Genomic DNA, 23970 nt, shown 5'->3' on the forward strand with positions numbered 1-23970 from the left:
GACATTAACAAATAACATCAGTCCTAACATGCCCACTACTAGGGCTAGACAAGGCTTTAGGAAAGAAAAAAGATTAAGAGAACAAGAACAAAGTATGACAGCACCAATTCAAATAGATCAAGAAATAATAGACATGGATTGGGTTTTCAAAAAGGGCCACTCAAAATTACTTGGAAATCAGACAGACCAGTGTGGGTTCCTCAGTGGCCCTTGACTGAAGAAAAGATACAAGTAGCCCATGACCTGGTCAAACAACAATTAGCGGAGGGACATATACAACCTTCCATATCTCCCCATAATACTCCCATTTTTGTCATTAAAAAGAAATCTGGTAAATGGAGATTATTACAAGATTTAAGAGCCATTAATAATGAGATGGTTATTATGGGACCTGCTCAATCAGGGATTCCCCAATTGTCTGCTTTACCAAAAACCTGGTATGTTTTAGCTATAGATATTAAAGATTGTTTTTTTTTCAATTCCAATTCATCCTGAGGATAGTCCACATTTTGCATTTACTATTCCTGCACTAAATCATGAAGGTCCTGATCAGAGATATGAATGGAAAGTACTCCCTCAGGGGATGGCTAATAGTCCAACTATGTGTCAAATTTATGTTAACAAAGCAATCCAAACACTTAGAAATCAAAATCCTGAACTACAAATATTTGACTATATGGATGATATGTTATTGGCACATAAAGATAAAAACACATTGCTAGAATGTTATGCCACACTTACAAATTTATTAAAAGGTTATAATCTAGAGATAGCAATAGATAAAGTACAATTAAGTCTTCCAATTAATTATCTAGGAGTTCTGTTATCCTCATCCATGGTCCATCCACCAAAAATTCAAATACGAGTAGATCAACTCAAATCACTTAATGACTTCCAAAGTTATTAGGAGACATAAATTGGATAAAGCCTTATCTAGGTATACCAACAGGAGAGTTGGGACCTTTATTTGATATCCTAAAAGGTCCATCAGATCCAAATTCACCCCGAATGTTAACGCCTGAAGCAAGAAAGGCATTAAAAATCATTGAAACATATATGGAAAATATGCATTTGGATAGAATTGATATAAGTTGCCTTTATTATTTATTGTACTACCAACAAAAAATATTCCTACAGGAGTATTTTGGCAAGAAGGTCCATTATTATGGATACATTTATCTTATTCTCCTAACACTATTCTTACTAGGTATCCTGAGGCTGTAGGACAATTAATACTCAAAGGAATAAAAGCAGCAAAGGGAGTGTTTGGAATTTCTCCCAATAAAATTATTACTCCATATACTATGAATCAAATCGATGAGTTAGCTAATGAGTTAAATACTTGGGCAATAATCATGTGCAAATCTAATGTTTCATTTGATAACCACTTACCATCTAAACCTTTATTGTCTTTTTGGTCATCGCATCCTGTAATTTTTCCAAAAATGACAAGAAAAACACCTATTGGGAATGCTCCAAATATATTCACTGATGGATCAAATAATGGTACAGCAGCAATAGTTACACCTGATCAAACTTTTACATTTTTAGTACCCAAACAATCAGCTCAAAAGGTAGAGCTTAATGCAGTATTACAGGCTTTTGTGATGTTTAAAGATTCTGTATTTAATTTATTTTCCGATAGTCAGTACATAGTAATGCTATAGTATCCCTTGAAGATGATGGTAGGATTTCCCCTTCCTCTACTGTTTTCTCTTTGCTTTCCACTATACAAAGTCTAATCTGGGACAGAAAAGATCCATTCTTTATAGGACATATCAGGGCACATACAGGATTGCCTGGAGCCCTTAGTTTGGGCAATGATTTAGCAGATAAAACTACACATGACATACATATTTTCTCTACACTAGAAGAAGCTACAAATTTTCATAAAAAGTTCCATGTCAGTGCTAATACTTTACAAAAGCGTTTTAAAATAACTAAGGAACAAGTTATACAATAAAAATTGTGTGACCTTTTTACCACAAGTTAATCTTGGAGTCAATCCTAGAGGACTGCTACCTAACCATATTTGGCAGATGGACGTCACACACTTGCCAGAATTTGGAAAATTGAAATATTTGCATGTTACAGTTGATACTTCTTCTGGATTTTTGATGGGATCCCTTCATGCCAGAGAAAAAACTAAAGATGTTATAGCTCATTGCTTACAAATTTTTGCCACTGTGGGCGTTCCAAAACAGTTAAAAACAGATAATGCCCCTGGTTATACTTCAACCTCTTTTAAACAGTTTTGCTCATCATTTGGCATTACTCATATAACAGGAATCCCATACAATCCACAGGGACAAGGCATAGTTGAAAGAGCTCATCAAACTATTAAAATGTACTTATTAAAGCAAAAAGAAGGAATTGGGAAGGGGTATATATTCCCCAAAGATAAACTTAAAATAACCCTTTTTACTCTAAACTTTTAAAATTTGGATTCATCAGGGCTTACTGTTGCAGAAAGGCATATGTGTCCAAAAAATGTACATAAGCCCAAGGTACTTTGGAAGGATATTCTAACAGGACAATGGAAAGGTCCTGACCCAGTAATTGTGTGGAGTCGGGGGTCTGTTTGTGTGTTTCCACAGGGAGAACAGCAGCCAATTTGGATTCCAGAGAGATTAACTAAGGTCCTGACCCAGTGATTGCCTGGAGTCGGGGGTCTGTTTATGTGTTTCCACAGGGAGAACAGCAGCTGATCTGGATTCCAGAGAGATTAACTAAAGCGATTTCTACAGACCAAAAAGAAGATGATTTGGCTCAAATCCATAACAGCTGATATCCAGAACTCCAGTTTAGTTATTCTTACATCTGAGACAGAACCAGAATGCTTTTTTCAATATCTATTTTATTATTGCCCTTTCCCATATCATGAAGTTCTATTTTGTTTTTTGAGCTCATACAGACCTAGGTTAATGTTTTGCTGATCAGTTCTATTTTTTGACTATAGAGTTTTTAAACATTGCAATGGAGATTTCACCTGTAAAAGTTATAAGGCCTTTACTATTATGTTATGTGTCGTATGTATTATGTGTGCACACTTGTGTTTTGTGTTATATGTTTGAATGTACGTATGTCCATATGATGAGCGCTCATGAAAAAATGGATCCAAATAATTTTTTTTATTTATTCACGTGATTTAAATGGTTTAATTTAAATTAGGTAAACAACTGTTGAGGATTGTTTTAATATGTGAACAAAAAAGGAGGTTAACAGATCTGTTTGTTTACTTTCACCTTTCCTTTTCATTATATTTAATAATTCTCTTAAAGATAATGTAAATTATTAAGAAAATTGTTTTCTTTTAATGCCTTCTGGAATGTTACATAATTTTTTCTTTAGCCATTATTGCCAGAATTCCTATCTTCATCCCAGTGCCAGTGAAGACAATGTAAATTGTTAAGAAAATTGTTTTCTTTTAGTGCCTTCTGGAATGTTACATAATTTTTTCTTTAGTCTTTATTGCCAGAATTCCTATCTTCATCCCAATGCATGAAGACAAAGATAAAACCAATCTACAGCTTCTGCAATAGCCATCACTGAACTGCTTACAGAACTTACCTGGACTATGTATCACTTGTATGCATTGTGAACTCACCTATATGCATTGTGAACTATCTGTTAGTGCAGCGACTTGTGGTAGTGTTGGGGTATTTTTGCTGATGATGTCATCGGTGGTACAATTTTTCCAAAAGGAGCCGTCAATTGGCTTGGTGTATCTTCCTCCCTTCTGCTTGTCATGATCATTCAGCTAAAATTTGGGGGCCAACAGAGGTGAGGCAAAGAACCTCACCCCCCTGCTGGTACAAAGACCTCTACACAGGTGTGGCTATATACTGGACCGGTAGTCAGTGACGGGTAAGATCCAATTACAATGGTACCAACCTAAGAACGGGTAAGGACCATATGTACTATTGGACAACCTAAGGCAGGCACGGTCCCTAAGCCACATGCTTGTCGTTTAAATAGAGAGGGGGAGATGTTGAGAGCCACAGCTGAAGGGGCTCCAGCAAACTTTCAGACTGCCAGCTGATGATTGGCTCACAGCGGCCCCAGCAACACCTAGCTGATTGGCTCCTCTGTGGAGATGCTCATTGAGTTGTTTCCCTGCCCTTTCAGACTACCAGCTGATGATTGGCTCACAGCAGCCCCAGCAACATCTAGCAACATCTAGCTGATTGGCTCCTCTGTGATGATGCTCATTGGGCTGTTTCCCTGCCCTTTCAGACCATGGAGCTGCTCATTGGGGGACTTTTTTGGATCCGCCCATGCGACCCAGCCAATCGGCCTCAAGAGCAGGAGGATTGTGGGAGGAAGAGGCTGGGTTGGAGTGTGTGGCTTGTGGGAAGCTGGTGGTGGCAGTTGGGCTCTGAGGGTTTTTTCCTGAGGAGCTGTTTTGTTTGGAGTGTGTGGTTCTAAAAATAAAGTTAGTTTCTTTTGACAAGTGGCTCCTGAATTGTGCCCAGCCAGACTGCGGCACTCTTAGTTGTTTTTCTCAGGTATTTTGTCACAGGAATGGAAGTCTGACTAACACAGACTCTCAGTATAATTAGTCATTAGCAAAATGTAAGTTAAAATGACAATGGCATATCATTACACATCTATTTGCATGGTGAACTGCACATCTCCAACCCCTGCCCAGAAACCACCTTTCACTTACAAGATGATGATACCAAGTAAGGGGAGGAGTGCAGAGTAACTGGCACTCTCATGCATTTCAAATGAGAGACTAAACATAAAAGAACAATGGCCAGATTAAATATAGAACTCTGTCCTACAACCTTTCTAGCAACCATCCAGGGAAGTCAAATCACACTGTGGCAGAAACCAAACCACAACTTCTGCAGCAATTGGCTCAAAATGGTTAAGACTAGGTCAATAATACTAGAATTTTTGTCCCTGCTTCCACTTAAGACCAACCACAGAAAGCCAAATATTCTCCCCAAATCAATCACATAGCTTCCCCACACTGCAGACCCCAATCAGCTTGTTTTCAGAAAACTTCTACAAGAAGTGGGAAACCCACTCATCTCTATTCCCCTTCCTGAGATCTCAATTGTTGAGAATTTGTCTTTAGGAGTGGAATCAGATACATATCAATTTCATTTCCTGAATTTGATGAGGTTCCTTTAAGGCCAACCCTAGTGTTTTGTCCTATTTTCTGAGAGAACGAATGTTCTCTCCTTCTCTTATGTGAATTCAGGAAGGCCTTAAGGTCATTTTGAAGCCTGAGTTTTCCAATTTGAGCTTTCTCTGTAATTTGCTCACTCTAACAAATCCTATTTTTCCAAACTGTATTCCATAGCATGCGGGTGTTTTGTTCATTCTGAAGCTCCTCCAGCCTAGTGCATTTGAGCAGAGTGGTCTTTATTCTGACATGTGAGAATGTGTTTATTTGAAATCTGATGTCCAATTTCTGAAAAGTCATCACTGAATACCCTCTAAAAACTTTTGGGCAATTACAGAGTCAGAGGCATTCACAACTCCAAGGTCATTTACAATTTCTGACACTGGCTCTTGTAACTTTTTATTAATCTTTTTCTTCTTTCCCTTAGGCCTACATTTCTGTGGCATACTCTGGCCACAATCCCAAACCCTCTTATTCATCTCAGTTCTGTACTCCTTGAAAACATATTGAGTTTTTGGTTGCAAGTGTTCTTTTTTTTTGGTGTGTGGGGGTCCTGGAGATTGAACTCAGGGGCACATGACCATTGAGCCACGTCAGCCTTTTTTTGTATTTTATTTAGAGACAGAGTCTCACTGAGTTTCTTAGTGTTTCCCCATTGCTGAGGCTGGCTTTAAACTTGTGATCCTCCTTCTCAGTCTCCCGAGCCACTGGGATTATAGGTATGCACCACCGTCCCTGGATATTGCAAGTATATTTAACCAGAGGTTCCGATGTTTACCTCATGTACTGGAGTCAGCCTCCTGGGAATCCTGTCTCAGTAGAAGAAAGATTAAAGACTGATTAATTTTAACCACATCCTATATGTTTCTTGGAAGATTCTAGTCTCATAGGAAGTGAGATACTTAAGAAGTTAGTTAGCACTAACTGGGGATTAAACCCAGGGCTTTGTGCATGGCAGGCAAGCGATTTACCACGAAGCCACATTTCCAGCTCCAAGAAATCATCTTTTTCAAAACTTGAAATTTTACTTTACAGTCAAGTAAATGATCATGTAGTTGGTAGCTGCTATTAATTGGGGAGGAATATCTGTATAAGGATTAATTTTGAAAGTGGTCAGTTCATTGTGAATATTTTTGGCTTTACAGAAGCTTGTGAGTTTGGGAATTCAGAAAATAAGTACATGGTCCCTATTAATTATCTGTTGCTGAATTACCATTACCTAAAAACTCAGAGGCATTAGACAACAAACATCACCTCCCACAGTTTGAAGAGTCAAATGGTTGTAGATCAGGTCTCTGGTGAGGTTTCAGTTAAGATGCTGGCTGGAACTGCAGTTATCTGGAGGTCTGAAAAAGGCTGGAGGATCTGCTTCCAAGATAACATGCTCACACGGTTGTTGGTGGAGGCCTCAGTTCTTGGCTGTCTCGTGGCAGAAATGTTCATTTGCTTGCCATGTAGACGTCTCCACAGAGTTTCTTTTCCTTTCTTTCTTTCTCTGCCTCTCTTCCTATTCCTTATTTTCTTCCTTCTTTCCTTCCTTTCCTTCTTTGGGTACTGGGGATTTAACCCAAGGGCATTCTGCCACTCAGCTACATCCCCAGCTCTTTTTATTTTTTTGAGAGGGCCTCACTAAATTGCTGAGGCTGGACTTGAACTTGCAATCCTCCTGCCTCAGCCTCCCAAGTTGTTGAGATTTCATGTGTGTGCCACTGTGCCTGGCTCCACAGAATTTCTGGAGTGTCCTCATGACATGGTAACTGAGTTCTTCCTCATGAGAGGGGAGGTAGGGAGAAGGAAAACAATGTTTTAAAGACCTAGCCTTGGAAGTGACTTCCATCACTTTTGCCATATTCAGACCAACCCTGATAGAATTTTAGAGGAGACTATCTATAAAACAAGAAAAATAATATCTCTAATACTATGGATGTTATGTGGTAGAGATCCCTGGGGGCCATTTTGAAGACTGAATGCCCTCTGACTCTCGACTTAGGTTCCTCCCTTGTGCAAAACAGACTCAATCCCTTTCAAGATGCACCAAAGTCTGATCCCATTATAGATTCATTACAGAAGCCCAGCATTTCACCATTCAAGTCAGCTTCAGGTATGGCTAAGATTTCCCAGTGTATTTCATTAAGTGCAGCATCTCAAGTATAATTCCTCTCCTCCTAAAGACCTGTAAATTAAAGGGGAGTCATCTGCCCTCCTCTCCCTAACATGCAATGGTGGAACAGACATAGGATGACTTTGATAGATATTCCTGGCCAAAAAGGGAGAATTGGCTCAGGTTTTACCTCTCTCGGTCACAACTGCATCATTATCTAAACTCACTGAGGTTACCCACAAGTCACTGAGTGGCTTTTGGATGTTTTCCCAACTCTTCAATTACACTTTTAATCTGTAAGAAAATTACTGGGTTTGTGTCATAACTATGGATGATAAATTTTGTGACATTTTGATTTTTCTGAATTTAATTTGGAAGAGAAAATTTGAACTTTGCTTTTGGGGCTTTCCTAACAGCCATGTTTGATTATAGTTAATGCCTCTATGATAGTTTTTATAGTCTTACATTTTGCCCAAGATTAAATTTTTGGGAAAAACCTTTCATGCTTCTTTAAAACTTTACAAATTCATTCCAAATTATATAAGAAACGAGAGTCCTTTCCCCACCTTATCCCCGTTCTCTAAAGCTAACCACTGCTAGTTTTTGATGAACACCCTTTCAGGTATTTATTTGTGCTTATTGATGACAGTTTATATTCAACATTGATAAAGTTTTTAATGTTTGAGAATATTGTGTCCATCTTACAATATTCATCTTATTTAATGCTCAGTTTATTAAACATCTCTAAATAGAAGTTGGAAACCTAAACTTCAAAAAAATACTTAAACGTTGCAAATTTCATTGCATTGTGTTAAACAGTTTAAACTGCAATTGCAAATTTAATTTGATGATTCTTTTGAGTACACTTTAAACGGTACACAAAATAAACACCAATACAATGATTATAAGACTTACTACAACTGTTCTTAAATCTATTTTAAAACATCAACCCTATGGATTTAACTCATGACTTCATTGGTTTTTACTTGTTTTTGTTTTTCCCTAGGAATAAAGTTTCCTTCTTCCCTTCCCTTTCCTGATGGTTTCTTGGTATGTTTCCCAGGTTGGCCCTGAACTCCTAGGCTCAAATGATCCTCTTGCCTCAGCCTCCTGAGTAGCTGGAGACTCCAGGGGTATGCCTTTACACATGGCTTAGATACTTCCTTAAGGTTGCTAAAATATTTCTTTTATTGTTTTCTTCTTGATACTTAAATCTTGTTACTTGTTAGACCTCTAATATCCTCAATCCTCAGATCTGCTAAAGCTGTAAAATCACACTTCCTAACAGATTAATTCATGGTTGGGGTACTGAAGCTTGTTTCTCCCAAGGAACTGTCTTTTCCAGCTACCTCAATAAACCTTTCAGTGTTTGTATCTTTCACAGAAGTCTTTGTTTCTGCAATCTGTCTTTTCCCTTGAAATGATGCACTCTTTTATTCACTTGGCCAGAGTTGTGGAACCCCTTATTCTCATTGTCCTGTTTTGTTTTTTTTAATATCTATGTGCTCTTTTTTAAGTATTTATTTTTTAGTTGTAGTTGGACACAATACCTTTATTTTATTTATTTTTATGTAGTGCTAAGGATTGAACCCAGGATCTCGAGTGCTCTACCTCTGAGCCACAACCCCAGCCCACATTGTCCTGTTTTGTTATAGTATTAAAAGCATATGTAGCCAGGTACAGTGGCACACATCTGTTATCCCAGTGATCCAGGTTGAGGCAGGAGGATCACAAGTTCAAGACCAGCCTCAGCAACTTAGTGAGGCTCTAAGCAACTTAGTGACACCCTGTCTCAAAATAAAAAATAAAAAGGGCTGAGGATGTGGCTCAGCAGTAGAGCACCCTTGAGTTCAATCCCCAGTACCAGAAACAACAACAACAACAATAAAACATATGCATGCATTGCTAATGTATTCTCATGACTAATGGGGCATCTATCTAATAGATTCTTCTCCTGGGAGAGACAGATTGCATTTACCCATAAGTTTCTCTTTAGGAAATTTGACTACCTGTCAACTCAGGACCCCCTTCTCCTTGGTCAGGAAGTATAGGCACCAGCACTCGTTAACTGTTTGACCTCCTTCCCATCTGGTTATCATGTGTAACCGCATGTGCTGATCAGTCTTTCCTCTTTTGGGAACAGTTCCAATTTTTTCCAGATCTATTTGGCTCACATACAATTATCTGTTTTTATATTTTTCTATTTACTAATAGAAATAAACATACATCTCTTAATTACAATGGATGAACTTTGAAGAAACACACCATTCTTTTTTTTTCATTAAAACCTATAAAATGTCAAAAGTCCTAATTATTCACTCTTTTGCATTATGTTATTTTTTGGTAACAGTTTATAACAACTTTTTTCTTTTGAATATTATGAATTCAGGCCTTTTATAAACTATAGCAGACACTCTTTGGCACCTACCTCCCAATCATTAATCCAAACTTCTCGCTTATTGGAGGAGCCCCAAATATGTTTGGGTGTCCATAATTGCTCAATTAAGTCAGGGCTAAGTTCTAACTAAGTCAAGAGAATCACAGTGGTTCCATCTCCTTTGCCCATTTAATGGTTTCAGGCTTGACACTCAGTTTTGGGAAAAGAGATAAGGGGAATGTGATGTTTTCAGATTCAAAATGGAGTCATTTATGTCAAACCCTAACCAAAGAGAGTCAGGAAGCCATGAGCACATTTGCCTAATAACAGGGAATATCTCAAGAGACTCTGGAACTGCAACTTTCTTGCTGAGGCCATTTAAAAAAAAAATGTCTGTCCATTAGTAGCCTATTCAGTCTTGGACTGATACTACTTTTTTTAAAAATTAATTTTTGTAGCCAAGGATTATTGTTTCAAAAAGCTTATGTAATCATCCTCATTTGCCTTTAAAAAACTTTGTCTCCCACCCTCCTTCTCTTTCTTTCTTTGTGGTAACTGAACACAGGGGCACTCTGCCGTTGAGCTATAGTGTCAGCACTTTATATTTATTTTTTGAGACAGGGTCTTGCTAAATTGCAAGTCTGGCCTCCAAATTGTGGTCCTCCTCCCTCAGCCTCCCGAGTCTCTGGGATTACAGTCTTTGTCTTTCTATGCCCACCTGGCTATGTCTATGAGTTGCTATGACTTGCATATCCAGGATTCAGGAACAGTCCCCTGCTGTTCCTGAATCAACACTGTGTTTTAGAGAGCTGTTTTTTGTTTGTTTGTTTGTTTGTTGTGGCTCATTTTGAATTGATGGAAAAAAGCTGGATGGTTTCTGAGAAAACTTTCTCGGTTCTTAAAAAGAAAGCACAAAATGATTCTTTTTTTCCCACTAGATATTGTGTCTATATGGGATTATTGGAACAATAGCAGTTATTACATAGTGCCACCATAACATAATTAAAGAGGTAACCTATTGAGGAACTAACCGATGAAGAATGACAGTATGGAAAGATCAGGGTAAACCCAAAAGAAAGCCCCCTAAAATACCTTGGGTTGCTTGGTGATATTGTTGAACCAGTGACCCAAACAACCCTACAGCCAACCTACCTTATGAACTTCTTATTTCCTAATTTTTCCCAATTGTTTGAGTCATTTTGAATTTTTATGTTTGTTGCACTCAAAAGTATTCTGACACACGTATCTATTTTTTAAAGATATTTAAAAATATTTGTATCTTTTTAAATTTTTTTTAATATTTATTTTTTAGTTGTAGTTGGACACAATACCTTTATTTATTTATTTTTATGTGGTGCTGAGGATCGAACCCAGGGCCTTGAACATGCTAGGCGTGTGCTCTCCCATTGAGCTACAACCCCAGTCCCTGTACCTTTTTTTTTTTTAAATTTATTTTTATGTGGTGCTGAGGATTGAACCCAGGGCCTCACACATGCTAGGCTAGTGCTGTATCGCTGAGCCACAACCACAGCCCCACATATCTATTTTAATGAACCCTATTTATTGTTTTGTTTTTGCTACTCAAAATATAACAATGTGCCTAGTGGGAGCCCTTATAATTGAACATTAAGACCTCTTAATACTGTCTGTGACTTTTTTGAGAGAACCCTTACCTTTTAACCACAGCAGTATGTTCTGGGCTTATTCTATGTTGTTTATACCTGCCAAAAGATATGGAATCAGCTATCCTCCAAGGGTCCAAGTTTCTTTTAGTGGAGAATAATATTGTAGAACAAAATCAGGGCTTTAAGAAGCTGATGTAGGTGGGCTGGGGTGGTGGCTCAGTGGTAGAGCATTTGCCTAGCATGTGTGAGGCACTGGGTTCGATTCTCAGCACCATATATAAATAAATGAATAAAATAAAGGTTCATCAATGTCTAAAAATATTAAAAAAAAAGAGAGAAGCTGATGTAGGTAAATAAATGACCATTATGTCTTTTTGGACCCTGTTAGTAGTGATAGAGTTGGAAAGGTTAATTTTCCTTATATAAATAGTTGCTACAAGTAAATAAGAAAAAGACCAAAAACCAATAGAAAAATGAAATAGCCAGTTCACAAAAAAGGAAACATAAATAGCTCCTATAATATGAAAAGATGCTCAACTGTAGCCATCATAAAAATGCAAATTAAATTAAAATGGGGGTGCAATTTTTACCTATCAATAGAAGTGGTTATTATTACACCATTGACATAGGCATTCTCATATCTTGGCTACTGGTGGAAGTGTAAATTTGTACAACTTTCTATGGCAGGAAATTTATCAATTTCTGCCAAAATTACACTTGCTTTTGGCTTATAAATTCTATTTCTAGGATTTTGTGTTACAGATATGGTTACACAAAAGAAATGATGTATGCACCAGATTTATTCCTTTCAACAACAACAAAAGTTATAAAAGATTGTTGATAACTTAAAGTCTACCAATAAGGGATTGGCAGAGTATATACAGCAAAACTGTAGCTACCTTCACAAATACAAGGAAGTTTTTAATGTTTTAATGCTAATATGAAATGATTTCCTGATTTACATTGCACTATGGAAAAAACAAGGTGCAGAACAGTGTATAAAATGTGCTACCATATGCAGGAAAAGAACAAAAATTATAGGTATACATTTGCTTGGGAATGTGCACAGAAGACACTAGCAACAGTGTGAACAGGGTGGATTGGAACTAGGAGAGAGGAAGAACCTAGTGAATATCACTTTGTACATTCTGAATTTTGAATCATGCAAATGTACTTTTGCCAAAAAGTAAATGGATCAGAAAATATGCGTTACTAACATATTTCCATCAACTTCTTTAGTGTTACTAGGTGTGCAGTATTCCATGGCATGGTGGCACCAGTTTATTTTAATATTTGTGTATTATTTACATTGCCTAATAGTTATTTGTTTACCTTATCTCCCCAAAAGGAAGAATTTATTTATAATTGATTTTTTCAGCTCAGTGTGTTTCAGAAAATGCTCATTGACATCCTCAAGCCCAGACAGTGTGCTAATGCCAGGGGAGACAAAATTGAATTGTGTGGAGAATGTGGTTCCTGCCTAAGAGGAGCTCACATTAGTGGGAGTTATAGACATATAAATTACCACTATGCATTATGAAGTGTGCAATAATAGGAATATGTACAAGAGGGAAAGTCATAGAGGGGAAAGTTGATTTGCTCTGGCTCAGTGAGAGGGGTAGAATTGCCAGGGAAGACTTTGCTGAAAAACTGGAGTTTATCAGAGTTTGGAGGGATACACAGAATGTTCTAGGAGTAGGTCCTTGGAGAGAAGAGCATGGGGCATTCTGGGGAACACATGGCTTCAGTCCAATGTGGAGGACCAGGCAATGAGGAAGGAATGCTGTGGGATGAGGAGAAGGAGGGCAGATGGGGATAACATAGGTGTTGAATATCAAGAAGGTTCATATCTGCAGATAACAAGGAAGGCAGTCGTTTTTAAGCTCCAAAGTAATGAGCACAAAGAAAGCAAAGTGTACAAATCAAACGCTACGGAAGACCATGTCTCCTCTCCCACTACCTCTCCACTGCAACCTTAAGCGTGTCCTATGGCCTGGGAGAAGCAATTTGCAAGGAGTTCATGTTTGTTTAGGTGGAGGAGGACTTCCCAGTCGTCTGGATTTGCCCCAAAGTCCGCCCTAGGCTCACTCTTCTCACTGGGTTTTCCCGGATTAGGTGTTGTTGATTCCTTCTTGTAGACTTTCTGCTCAAATCCTCTTCTGCTTCCTCCTCCCATCAAGATAATGGGGTGCCTGGCCGCCCTCAGCCTTGGCTGGGGTCTCACCGCTGTAACTGCGGGATCCAGCTCCTCTGCCAGCGTTAACAGTGTGCTCTCCAGCCTGCAGCGCAGGGTTCCCAGGGCCTGATCCTTGCTAGCGCTTGACCCAGTCAATGAAATAGGGAGGAAACTAGTAAGGAAAGAGAGCACCTTTCCATCTCTTGTCCTTTACCTTCTCACTGTGGGTTGAGTTATTTGGCATTTCAGAATAGGGTCTTGGGGGCCCCTGCTCAATGTGGACTCCCTTTATCTCGCTCCCCTTTCCCTGAAGTCCGGGGAAAGCAGTCCAGGGGAAGCAAGACCCAGCCCAAGTACACAATCCTGTGGGTCCCACTGATTCTGAACCTCTCAGCATGCATGCTGAATTGTCGCCTACAGGAACAGGAGTTCAAGGTGGAAGTCTCAGAGTACTTGGGGTCCCTGCTGTTTGTGAAAGTGCGCAAAAGGCACCTCATTAAGGATGACAACTGGTTCTGCAACTGGATCTCTGTGAAGGGCCCTGGAGATGGAGGGCCTGAGTACAGGTTCCCTTGTTACCGTTGGGTGCAGGGCAACCACATCTTGAGCCTTGCTGAGGGCACTGGTAAGCACCAGGGACAAGTGTGTGAGAAGGCACAAGAGAGGCTGAAGGTCTGTGTGTGTGTGTGTGTGCGCGGTGCGAGCTTGTGCGTGCAGATGTGGAAGCTAGAACCTGGAGGGCAGGAGTTGTTTGGGAATTGTCAAAACAGAAGGTTACTGGCACAGGTGTCAAGGAGACAGGAGAGGGACATGAAGCTGTAGGGGCCAGCTAGAAAGACCAAGAAGATAGGGATAGGGTCAGGCCCTCAGTGAAGTCATACCATGCCCTCTTTACTTTCAGGCTGCACAGTGGTTGAAGACTCTCAAGGCCTGTTCAAGAAGCACAGGGAAGAGGAACTGGAAGAGAGAAGAAAGTTGTACAAGTTAGTCCCCTGTAGGGCATGATGTAACATGTGGGGCATGTTGCATCAGAAAAGAGGAAACCTAACTTGCTGGCTGCTACCCGCTTCCTGGTCCTGGGTCATCATGGCTATGATGGTGCCTGGCAGTCAGCCAGAAGGCATTACCGTGGGTTGTGACAAAAAATTGGACCACCTCTAGGATAGGCTCAGAACCCTTCTGCCCTGGTGGACAGCTTGCGTCACCCATTATCATATACCCTGTAGGATGGGTATACACATGAACTCTCCCCACCCTGCTGATCTTTATCCTGATTGGCTCCTGTACATTATATTAGCTGTGTGTATTTTCTCAATAAACCAGCTCCTGCTTTGACTGGTCTCCCTGATGCATCTGATTGTCCTCCAGCGAGGGACCCTCTCCTTTCTTGGCTCATCCAGTTGGAGCGAGCTCTCCCCATCTCTCCCGCAGGTCGTAGGTTGGGAGGGAATGAGGGCTAAAAACCCCAACAGTCGCCCATCCCCTGACTCATGATGAGTGGTTAATTCTCTGGAATACCAATGCCTGATTTTATTTCTGCCCCCGCAGGTGGGGTAACTAGAAGGCTGGCTTAGTCCTGAATGTGGCTGGGACTAGTTTATCTGACCTCCCTGAAGATGAATGATTTCTGGAAAACAAGAGAGTTGACTTTGAAGCTTCACTGGCCGTAGGGTGAGACCAAGGGGGCCCTGGTGAGAATCTTGATCTAGTGGAGGCCAATAGGCCTATGTACTGCACTGGACTGACCAGTCCAAGATAGGTGCCCGTGGCTGTAGTGTTTGCGTCTACGAATCAGTGTCTAACTGTTTGTCCTATTCTTCCCTGAAGGCTGGCTGACCTGGCTGTCAAAAGATCTGTGAATATTCTGAGTAACTGGAATGATGTGGATGACTATAACCGGATTTTTTGGTGTGGCTACAGCAAGCTGGCTGGTTAGTCCCACCTACCCCAGTACTTCTCCCTGGACCTTTTATCACCTAGATCCCACCCAGTCTGGGTTAATGAAAGAACCAGGGTTGGGAGACCAGAGGTTTAGATCCCCTGATAAGCTGGGGTCAAATGAGGATGGTTTGGTGGGGGTCAGGAGGACCAGGATCTCAGGTCTCATAGCATGCTCTACTGCCATTCCCCAGAGCGAGTGCGGCAGTCCTGGAAGGAGGATGCCTTCTTTGGGTATCAGTTTCTCAATGGCGCCAACCCCATGCTGCTGAGGCGCTCCATTCAGCTTCCTGAACGCCTAGTGTTTCCTCCAGGGATGGAGGAACTGCAGGCTCAGTTGCAGAAGGAGCTCAAGGTATGAACCCTAAGGAGATTGAACAGTGAAATGGGAGTGGTGTTAGCATCAACTGTGCTGCAGTAGGGTTCACCATGGGCCTGGCTTATGGCTGATTGGCAAGAAGGACTCCTACAGAAATCCTGAGCAATCCTGAGAAGTACAGCTCCATGGCTTTTCTTCCCACATGAGAGTGGTGCAATTGTGAAGGGTGGGGTGTATGAGGTGGGATGGTTGATAGACTGAGTCAAAATGAGAAAATGGGACTGAGCCTTGGTGCTATGGATTCAGGGAGTGTGCAGTACAATCAGGGCCAGAGGATTGTTAATCTGGGACAATATGGGACAATTGATAGAGAAAATTCAGAGGATTACAGGGTCAGGCAGACTTAGATTTGAATCCTGGCTCTTCTATTTGTAAGCTGTGTGAACTCAGACAAAATACCCAACTTCTCTGATTATCTATTTCATTTTCTGTAAAACTGGGAATGATTCAAGTAGAATGTATACGAATTTCATGAGACAGTATGCACATAATCCACTACTGGTACAAAGTAGGTGATGAAGACAAGTCAATTTCCTTCTCTTCTCCATTTGGGGAATCAGGGTGGGAAGAAGACACCTTATGCTGAGAGAAGCCCTTGCCCTCTCCCCCACCCAGGAAGGCACCTTGTTTGAAGCTGATTTTTACCTACTGGATGGGATCAAGGCCAATGTCATCTGTAATCATCAACAGCACCTGGCTGCCCCTCTGGTCATGCTGAAACTGCAGCCTGATGGGCAACTCTTACCCATGGCCATTCAGGTGAGAGGACTTGGGATTTCTGCTCCTTGTTGGTTGGCCGTTTCAAATCAGCCCCTCATTCAAGTTGGCTGAGGACTCACTCTCTGAGACACTGGAGGAGTCATTAAATGAAGAAATGGGTGAAGTCTTTGATTTTAAGGGTTTTGCAGCCTCATTGGAAATATAGACAATACTAAAGTCAGAGACAGTCTGAAAGGAATCCCTGCAAGAGGGCCAGGACTTAGACAAACGGGAGGAGAGGAAGGACCTATCCCCAGGGGCAAGATGTGTTGGGCAGAGAAGCGGAGGTAGAGAAGTCAGGAGATTCTCTGTGATTGGAGTGGGCGAATAATATGAGGTGAGAGGATAAAACCTAAGGCAAGCTAAGGAGTAGGGATAAGGGAAGCTGGGGATGGCTGTTGTGAAAGATGTTGTAGGCACACTAGAGGGGAAGTTGTGTTTAGTGCCAGGTTTGGGGTCTCATGCTATAGCTCTGGGAGGTAAAGGACTCCCCTGGGGATAGAGACGGAGAGGAAAGATGGATAGGAGTGCAGAGGGAGATTCAACTGGATTCCAAAAGAGGGGAAAAGGGGGTGTCAGTCCATACCAGTAAAGAAGAAAAAAAATGCCTGGGTAGGGTTTTGACTTGTCAATTTTGAGGCAATGGGGAAACATTCAAATTGTCTAGCCGGCAGCTGAGAACTGAAGACTCAGTCCTCTGTGCAGAGGTGGTGTAGGAAGATCAGAGAGAGGCTGAGGTTTCTGAACAAGACTGTGGGATGAAGGGTTTGATTCCTGTCCACACTGTGGGAACTTAAAGGGGAAGTGGAGGCTGGAGAAGGCTCAGTTTCTGCTGAAGGCTGAGCGCACTGAGGCTTGTCCAACATCAATGCACTGCTCTGAATGGATAAGAGAAGGGTGGTGGGGGGAGAAATGGTAGCTGGAGTGGGAAGATGGAGAAAGACAGGCAAATGTGGAGGAAGAAGGGATAGGTAACATGCAAGAGAGGGGAAATGGTTGGGCACCTGACACTCAGCCCCTCTTCCAACTTTTCCTTGTCTTTGCTCCAGCTCCAACTGCCAAAGATCGGATCTATTCCACCACCGCTTTTCCTGCCCACGGATCCCCCAGTGGTCTGGCTCTTGGCCAAATGCTGGGTCCGTAGCTCTGAATTCCAGCTTCATGAGCTGCAGTCTCATCTTCTGAGAGGACACTTGATGGCTGAGGTCTTTGCTGTGGCCACCATGAGGTGCCTTCCATCAGTACATCCTGTCTTCAAGGTAATACCTTATTCCCAACTCGACTCTCTTGCCTGCTTCTCTTTCCACCTCACTGCACATTCTCACCTCTGACATCTCAGTGCTTTGTGAGAACCAGCAATGGAAAATAAGAGAGCTAGGGAGTGGGAGAGGGCCTGCATTTTCAATTGTCACCTCCCCAAGGGGGCAAACAGGTTTCTTGGGGAGAGGAGTAAAAAATATTACTGTTTTTTTTTAATCTATAAAGCACAGATATTCATACATACAGGCTAATGACTAAAGATTCCATCCATAGGGGACCATGCAAATAACATAAAAGACTTTCACATAAAAGATTTGAAAAGCTAGCAATTAGGGCAACACATTCACTCATTCAAAATAGTTATTGGGTGCAAGAATCATTCTAGATGCCAGTGGTAACATCTGGATCAGACAATGTCCTGATCTTTTGGGATTTTCATCTCCAATGAGGGCAGACTATAAAGATTGTGTTGCAATATAGGGGCTGTGACAAGTATGATATAGGGAATCAGAGCAGGGTAGTGTGATGGTGAGTTTAGATTGGGTGTCAGGAAAGGTTCCCTCAAGGAGGTGACATAAAGGGTAAGAAAACAAGAAGCCAGCCAATGAACTGGTTAAGGGCCCTCGGTGTTCCAGGCTAGTGGGATAGCCTGTGCAGGGACCCTTACATAGAATGATCTTGATTTGTCTGAAGAACAGAAAGAAGGGGAGTGTGGTGGACAAGGGAGAGGGAAGCAGGAGGTTCTGGAGGCAAGTGTAGGTCTCACCAGACCTTCTTGAAGGGGACTGTTATTCCCCTCAAGGGGGTGTGTGTGACAATCACTGTGTGTGTGTGTGTGTGTGTGTGTGTATGTGTGTGTGAAAAATATTATCTTCATGTATAAAGCATAGATATTATAGCACAGAAACATATACAATGTTTGTAGCATTAACATTTCTTGGATGAATGTGAGATTAGGAAAAAAATGTCTCAAAAAGATTCTTATGGGGGTTTTGATAAAAAAAATTTGAAGAATATTCACCTAGACTTATGAAAAGAATATGGAAAGAAAAGGAGAGTGATTTCTTTCAGTTATAAAGCACTAAGGCAGTGTTTTGTGGAGGGAATTAGGCAGTGCAGGTTAGTAGCGAACTCTTGGTGTTGAGGGGCCACTGAGCCCCAGGTCTGTGCTTTTCCTGAAGACCTGTTCTTTCCTCCCCTTTCCACGCTGGTTTCTGCAGGGTCCTGCTACAGATCTCTTTTGACTTTGCCCTTGCCTGCTTTTCTTCTTTTAGCTTATAGTTCCTCACCTGCGATACACCATGGAAATTAACCTTCGGGCCAGGAATGGGCTGGTCTCAGACTGTGGAGTTTTTGACCAGGTATGGGGAAAGAAGAGGGGATTCAGATTCTGGGTTCACTGTCCTTGCTGGCTCTAGCCTCAGACAGCTTGACTTGCCTGACTGTCTCTCCTCAATCCTCAGGTGGTGAGCGTAGGTGGGGGAGGCCATCTGGATCTGCTGAGGCATGCTGGAGGCCTTCTGACCTATAGCTCATTATGTCCCCCTGACGACTTAGCTGACCGGGGGCTCCTGGAAGTCAAGTCTTCCTACTATGCTCAAGATGCACTGCGGCTCTGGGAAATCATCCGTCGGTAAGGCAAGCAGGGAGGCAGGGCAGGTGGGGTGAGGGTGAGGGTGAAGAAGAAGGCTAGGAGAACAGGAGGGCTGTGTCTTGGTTGGGGAGCTGGATGCCCTGAATGGGCCACGTGAACAAGGAGCTGAGAGCTTCAGCTCTTCTTGCCCTGACCTCTTGTCTGGCAGGTATGTGGAAGGAATTATGGATCTGTACTATAAGACAGATGTGGCTGTGAGAGATGACCCTGAGCTGCAGAACTGGTGTCGAGAGATCACTGAAATTGGGCTGCTAGGGCCCCAGGATGGAGGTAATCAGAGTTCCTGTCCTCAGAACTAAGACAAAAGTTATAAGAGACCTCTCCAGAATCCTCTCTTCTTATATAGAATCTTCCAGAAGCATATCCAACCCATATAAAATCCAAAAGCCTCCTAGACACAGTAGGAGTAGTGCTAAAAAATGTTTAACAACTGGTTCCCCAGAAAAAAGAGCCCTGCCTGGTAGCATTTGCCCATTTCTGTGACATAAGTATCCCCACTGTGGCTACCAGCATGCTGAACAGTTGAGAAGTGGACATCTTTGTGAGCCAGCCCCAGCACCTGACTGATTGGGATCCTCCCAGCAGAGGTCCTCCATCCCCTGCCCCCCCACCGGCTCTCAGGTCAATTTCCACAGGTCACTGAGAGTTGCTGGCATCCCTCTTTACCACCCTTTTTCTCCTCTCTTTGCCTTATCTCTCTCAGATCTGCTCCTATGCCTGACCCCACAACTTTAACTCTCCCCACTTCTTGTAGGGTTTCCCACCTCTCTCCAGTCTCGGGCCCAGGCTTGCCACTTTGTCACCATGTGCATCTTCACCTGCACTGGGCAGCATTCTTCCATCCACCTGGGCCAGGTACTTAACCTTGACTGTTAACCTGGGCAACTGGGAATTTGTGGACTTCACTGGGGGGAGGGAGCTGAATACAGGTGAGCCAAAGGGTTTTCATGCTTAGCAGGCCTTGATTCTAGATTCCTGCTCCTATTTAGTTGGATTGGTTCTCTTGGATCCCTAATGCACCCTGCACCATGCGGCTGCCCCCACCAACTACCAAGGATGCCACTATGGAGACAGTGATGGCCACACTGCCCACTGTTAATCAGGCTACTCTCCAGATGTCCATCATTTGGCAGCTTGGCAGACGCCAGCCCATTATGGTGAGAACCAGATGCCCCGAGGGCCTGGGGAAGGAGGCAAAGGGGGAGGTGTGGTGCCCTGAACGGGGCTCATAGGTTCTAAGCTGTGTTTTCCTCTCCATCCCAGGTGCCTCTGGGCCAGCATGAGGAGGAGCGTTTTTCAAGCCCTGGGCCCAAGGCTGTGCTGAAGAGGTTCAGGGAGGAGCTGGCTGTCCTGGACAAGGAAATCGAAGTCCGGAATGAAAACCTAGACAGACCCTGTGAGTACCTGCGACCCAGCCTGGTGGAAAATAGTGTGGCCATATGAGTGTCCCAAGCTTTTGGTTGTTTTAGCTCTCCTCCGCCCAAACCACAGCCACCCTTCCCAAATGTGACCTTTCCCTTGTCTCTGCCCCTTGGAACACATCTCATTTTAGATGCGTCATCTAGGTGCCTCTATCCTTTCCTCTTTTCCTCCCTCCCTCTCTTCTTTGCTTACCATTCAGATCTCCTCTAGGGTCAATAATAGCCACCTTATACAAACTATTTCAAGAACATGATAGAGTGATAGTATATATTGTATCACACCTTTTATGAATTGAATTTGGTTTTGAACCTACATTTTAAAATAGTGATAGAAAAGAGCTTACACCCAGCTATTTTAAATAAAGCATTGCCAAAAGAATATGAAGCATCAAAAATGTTTTTTTTTTCTTTTTTTAACTGGATAGGATTTAGCATGTGTCCTGAAGTCAGACACATACTATAATGCAAACCAGTAACACAGAGATTCTAAAAAAAAAAAAAAATGTTGACACTCAGGATTTTCATTTTATGGTTCACTTAGAAAATAATAAGTGCAGGTAAGTTGGTCAAATTTAAGAAGATGTTCTGGAGAGATTTAGCCTCAGGTTTCAGCCTGAGGGATTCATCTTTCTAACCTATTTGCAGTTTATCGGTTGGAAAGTTCAAAATTAACATACTTCACGGGAAGAATACTAAAAATCTATTGATTGTCTTATCGAGCCAAAGGGTTTTCATGCTTAGCAGGCCTTGATTCTAGATTCCTGCTCCTATTTAGTTGGATTGGTTCTCTTGGATCCCTAGTGCACCCTGCACCATGCGGCTGCCCCCACCAAAAGGATTCAGTGAAATTCAACTCTGTATGTGGGTAAAATTAAGAAAAACAAACTTGGGAGTTTTGTTTCTTCATATAATAATAATCTGTAACCATCCATTTAAAAGCATAAACTAATAGTATACACAAACCAAAAACATTTCCTTTATAATATGAACAATGTTGCTTCTTGCCCTGATTCTATTTGATTTTATAGAAGTAATGGATGATAGTTGGTCTGATTTTTTGGGGGGGAGGTTCTGGGATTGAATCCAGGGGCATTTTACCACTGAGCTACATCTCCAGCCCTTTTTATTTTGTATTCTGAGACAAGGTCTTGTTAAGATGCCAAGGCTGGCTTTGAACTTGAGATCTTCCTGCCTCAGCCTCCTGAGCTGCTGGGATTACAGGTGGTACCACCATGCCCAGTTTGGCCTGATTCTTAAGGCAGAATTAGAAAAAAATTAGTTGAGAGGTTGGGGATGGAGAATTTAATGCTAGAGTATAGGAAAAATCTGCAAAAGGCAGGAGAGCAGAATATTGGCAAATACAGTTTAGGTCATACTGCAGGTTGTTCTTATATAATATATTCATCGGAACAGAAAGGTGTAACCCGGCAACTGGGCAGAAGGGAACTGCCCTGGAGAGGGCATAGCTGGAACAGTCTTGAGATGGGCCATGCACAGTGGCACATACCTGTTGTCTCAGCTAGTTGGGAGGCTGAGGCAGGAGGATTGAAAGTTCTAGGTCAACCTGGGCAACTTAGACCTGGTCACAAAATAAAAAATAAAAAGGATGCCCCTGGGTTCAATGCTCAGTAGCAGCGGCCGTAAGATCCAGAGAAAATCTGACTTTCCGGGAACCTTCCTTAACCCTAACCAGACCATGCCATGGAGCTCTCCTCCTTCTCTATCTTGCTCCTTTCCATGCCAATCTCTTTCATGGGTGATCAAGTGTGGGACATGACGGTGTGATGTCTGTGAGAAGCTAGAGAAAAAAATATGGGAAGTACTGCAAAGACAATTGACGGGAGGTGATGATGTTTTACACAGCCATAAGACTAGGTATGGAGAAAGGGGAGAGGTTGAATCCAAGGACTTAAGGCTGGTTGGGGGGGCAAAATAATTTTTATCTTAAATTTTTACGATTGCTATATAATACCCATGCAAAAAAAGTGCATGAAATGTAAAGTCCTGCTTGATGAGTCATCACCAAGAGGACAATCATGTAGCCACAGCCTGGAGCAAGAAAGAAAACTTTCCCAGCATCCCAGAAGGACCCACCCACCTACCAGTATTACTTTTGATTGAAAAAAACTCATTTTTTCCCCCAGTACTGGAGATTGAATGCAGGGCATCCCACATGTTAGGTAAGTGCTCTGTCATTAAGCTACATCTCTGACCCTTTTTCAGATTTTTATTTTAAGGCAATGTTTTTACCAAGTTGCTGAGGCTGGCTGGAACTTGAGATCCTCCTGCCTCAGCCTGCAGAGTATCTAGGATTCCAGGCAACAAATCATTCCAGGTGTGCGACACCATGATTAGCTGTCTCTTGACAATGGTTTGTTTTCTGTTGCTTATCCTTGCACTCCACAATTTAAAAAAAATAATATTTATTTTTTAGTTGTCGTTGGACACCATACCTTTATTGTATTTATTTTATTTATGTGGTGCTGAGGATCAAACCCAGGGCCTTGTACTTGTTAGGCAAGCACTCTACCACTGAACCACAACCCCAGTCCTCCATAATTTTTAATAGTATAGAAGATATTGTGTCTAGAGCAGCATAAACTGAAATAAATAGCACTCATGCTTATAAATGGGCTTGCTCTTCCTTTATGAGGCAATGATGATGGGGTATTGAGTCAATCTTGTCAAGAGAGAAGCCGGGTTGGGTTTTGTTGTTGGGTTTGTTTGCTTCAGCACAATACCACCTTCAAGTTCCTCTGGTGTTATCTTTGTGCTTAGGGTGGGGCCAGGGCACCAGAGGGTTCCTATGCTATCATCAGCTTCTAGACTTTTCTGTTTCTGAACAGTGGAGGGAGTCTCTCTCCATTTTCTTATAGTGGCTGCTTGGTGGTGGGTGGGACAAGGGCAAGGGACTTTCTCTTTGGCTGTGGTCCATCCTCAGTTTCAGGAAGCCCTCAGTATGCCTGTGTCTGGGGCTCTCTCTGAATCTGCAACTCCTACGTGTGGCAGCCAAAGTTTGGGGTCTTGTGTGGGAGAGAGTTTCTGGCGCTCTCTCAGGAGACCCCTATTGATGTTGATATGGAATTGTCAGCTGAGGGAGGTTCCCGGTCCTTCTTCCAGGGATCTAGAGTGCTGTTTGTGCT

General features: G+C 42.1%; 1 pseudogene; it reads left to right on the forward strand.

Moving 5' to 3' along the window:
* Positions 1-20849, forward strand: part of LOC143642310 (polyunsaturated fatty acid lipoxygenase ALOX15-like) — a 69701-nt pseudogene extending 48852 nt beyond the window's left edge.
* The last annotated feature ends 3121 nt before the right edge of the window (positions 20850-23970 follow it).

This window comes from Callospermophilus lateralis, chromosome 11 (assembly GCF_048772815.1).
Source record: "Callospermophilus lateralis isolate mCalLat2 chromosome 11, mCalLat2.hap1, whole genome shotgun sequence".
Classification (NCBI taxonomy): domain Eukaryota; kingdom Metazoa; phylum Chordata; class Mammalia; order Rodentia; family Sciuridae; genus Callospermophilus; species Callospermophilus lateralis.